The sequence below is a fragment of the Entamoeba invadens genome (genome assembly GCF_000330505.1).
Source record: "Entamoeba invadens IP1 unplaced genomic scaffold scaff_1105074726637, whole genome shotgun sequence".
In the NCBI taxonomy this organism is placed as follows: Eukaryota; Evosea; order Mastigamoebida; family Endamoebidae; genus Entamoeba; species Entamoeba invadens.
Window position 1 is genome coordinate 22,524 of NW_004191624.1, and position 2,870 is coordinate 25,393.

Here is a 2,870-nt window from a genome sequence, read left to right on the forward strand (position 1 = left end):
CCATCTTTCTTCATATATAACCAAGTCTTTGTTTGATGTTTTGCAGTTTTTTGCCCTGCTCAAATACTCTCTTATTGTTTTTCTTGGGGTTTTTGTTTGATTCAACCTTTCCCAAAATTTCAAGAAATTCCAAATTAACTATTTTTTACTCGTTTTTAAACAATTTAATATATAAAATGTTTTCTGTCAAAACAATAAAGATTTATTTGTAACTTGGTTTTGTTTTTTGTCAAATCGAATTAGTTTTATTTTGCCATAATTTAAAGTAAACAAATATTAATTATTAAGGATAGACAAATTTGATTGCCATTTTTCACTTTTAAACCATGTAAAATGGCTATTTTATTTGTTTTATTATCTGTTCTGCTCTTCTGAAATAATATAAACATTAATATGTCTTATAACAAAACTTGTATTTTATTCATCATTATTGTTTTTAAGCAAAAAAACATCAATAAAATATAAGTAACCAAAAACACACAAATCAGAAATCACACTTCTTTACGATATCTTTAACGTCGTACATTTGACTAATTGTTTCTGACTTCATATTCGCCTTTGCTATATGCTTCAAACGTGAAAATGAACGTTCAACTGTTGAATAAGTCACATTTACTGCCTCTACGCGTTTGGAAAGATACATTATAAACGGGAAATAAGATCTTTCAGATTCAAACATTTGCAAGAGCACCACCAATGTTGTATTATTTTGACATTAAAGAAATAGTCATTCAATTGGCAATGCCTAATTTGCCTAGATTTTTGCATTTCTCTAACAATTCTCGCAACATTTTGTTCTTTTTCATTTAACCCCCAATGTTTTGTTGTGAGTCAAATTTTTGAAGAATGTCTTAGGCTTCTTTGAGAAGCCTCACCGATTGTGTAGCCTTTTGAAGTCTCATCAATTGTTATTTATTGAGTTCTTCGTCTCTGCTTTTTAATTTGGTCATTTGCACTGTGTGGGAGTCCATCTACCAATTGAATTGAACAATTTCCAATCTGAGATCCTTGGATATTTCATATTTTACCGTTCTGAAGACAGGCAACAAACAAATAGGGACGGCAAGCAAAAAATTCTCGTTTTGAAAAGAGTTTCCAAGTTTAAGAAAATAATAAAACGTGTTAATGCCAATGGTTGTTTTGTTTGTTGCTCCGTTGAGAGTTATTTGGCTTGAGTTTTTTGGTTGGAAGAGTGAATCGAACTGAGAGTGCTTAAAATAAACGATTAAGCAATCCCAGACAAATATCACGAAATTAAACTTTTATGTGGATTTGACGTTGTGGATGTAAAGCATGTTAAAGAGTTTTTCTTCTGAGCGTTGATAGATGTCATTTTTAAGTTCGATTAAATTCTCGGTGACTTCAAGCACACGTTCATGGGAAACGGCAAAAAAGGCACGATTTTTGGAGCCAATCACTGAGAACTTTTACCTGACTTGTAATGAAATCAACAAAGAACAGAAGTGCTACAAATTTGTCGTCATCCAAAGTCGCAGTTTTGATAAGCGGTCTCTAGTCGTCAATGCCATCATTTTCGAAGTTGTCGTTTCTCGTTATCATTTTTGTTTTGTTGTTTGGCACTGCTCTCCCTTCTTTTCGGTTTAGGCATTTCTATTGTTCAGTTCTTTTGTTTCCTTGTAGAATCTTGAAGTTCGTTGAGATTGTCAAATAACATATTAGATATTGTCGCTATATATAGAAACTGAGTGTTGCTGTATTGAGGAATTGAAAAGGCTTCCTTTTCAATTTCTTTTTCTTTACAACAAGTTTACCAATTCATCCTCGTGTTGGCTACTGTTAATTTGTATAAATTTCTTCACAAGAAGCCCATAAAACGTCGTTCTTATTTTCTTAACTGCTTTACTCAATCAATGATTGAAACAATAATTTGGTTAGAATCCATCAACATCAATACCTATCTATTTTATAAAATCTATGAACTTTCCCGCAAAACCACCTTCATCAGAGATTATAGTCGAAGCACAATTGAAGGTGAAGTTGACACATAAATACAATTTTAATCCAAACAATCCCGCAACTGACTTTACCCAATCACACCAAGCATCCGCAGTTGTTTTTCCGATATATTTTTCCATCTTTAATTTTTTCTCAACAACAATCATTTTATTGGTTAAAATTCTTATGAACAACGAAAAATGTACGTTTGGTCCATATCTGGCACTGTCTGCCATCAAACCAAAATAATGACAATTCCTTAACAGTTCGAGCGTCTGTTCCGTGTTAACTTCAGAAATGAGGTCAATTCTTCTTTTTATTGTTGTTGGACTTAAATTGAAATGATATTTGTTCACATCAACTCAACACAACGTTATGCCAAAAGTGAAATATTTTAAGACATTTCCATTTGCGTAATTAAAAAAGCGGATGCTCCAGATATGAAGGCAATAAACAACAAAATAATATCTCCAATTTCGTTGTGACAATTGAGCCTGGAGTTTTCAGCTTTTTCCTTTCTAATAAATTCGGTAACATTGTTAGTTATTATACCAATGTTGAACCCCGACCCATCATTAAAAAGTGGGATCAATGTTCTGATGAGAGCAAGTTGGTGCAACTCTTTTTTTGTTTTTGTTGATTGTGACGGTGATATGATCACATTTGGATCATCATCATCCACTTCTACGTTGACACGTTCTTCAATGGAATCATTGTCTTCTTCGTTGTATTATCCGTTTCAAGTATGTTGGAAATCGAAAAGATGTTTATCAGTTCGTTTTCAATTCGTTTTGTTTGTGAATCGACATTTGAGATCTGAAAATCAATTAAATTTTCATTCAAAATGTACTTGTTGCAAAATATCACGTGATTTGTTTTTGTGGAATTCATCAACGAAATGAGTGTGAGGCTAT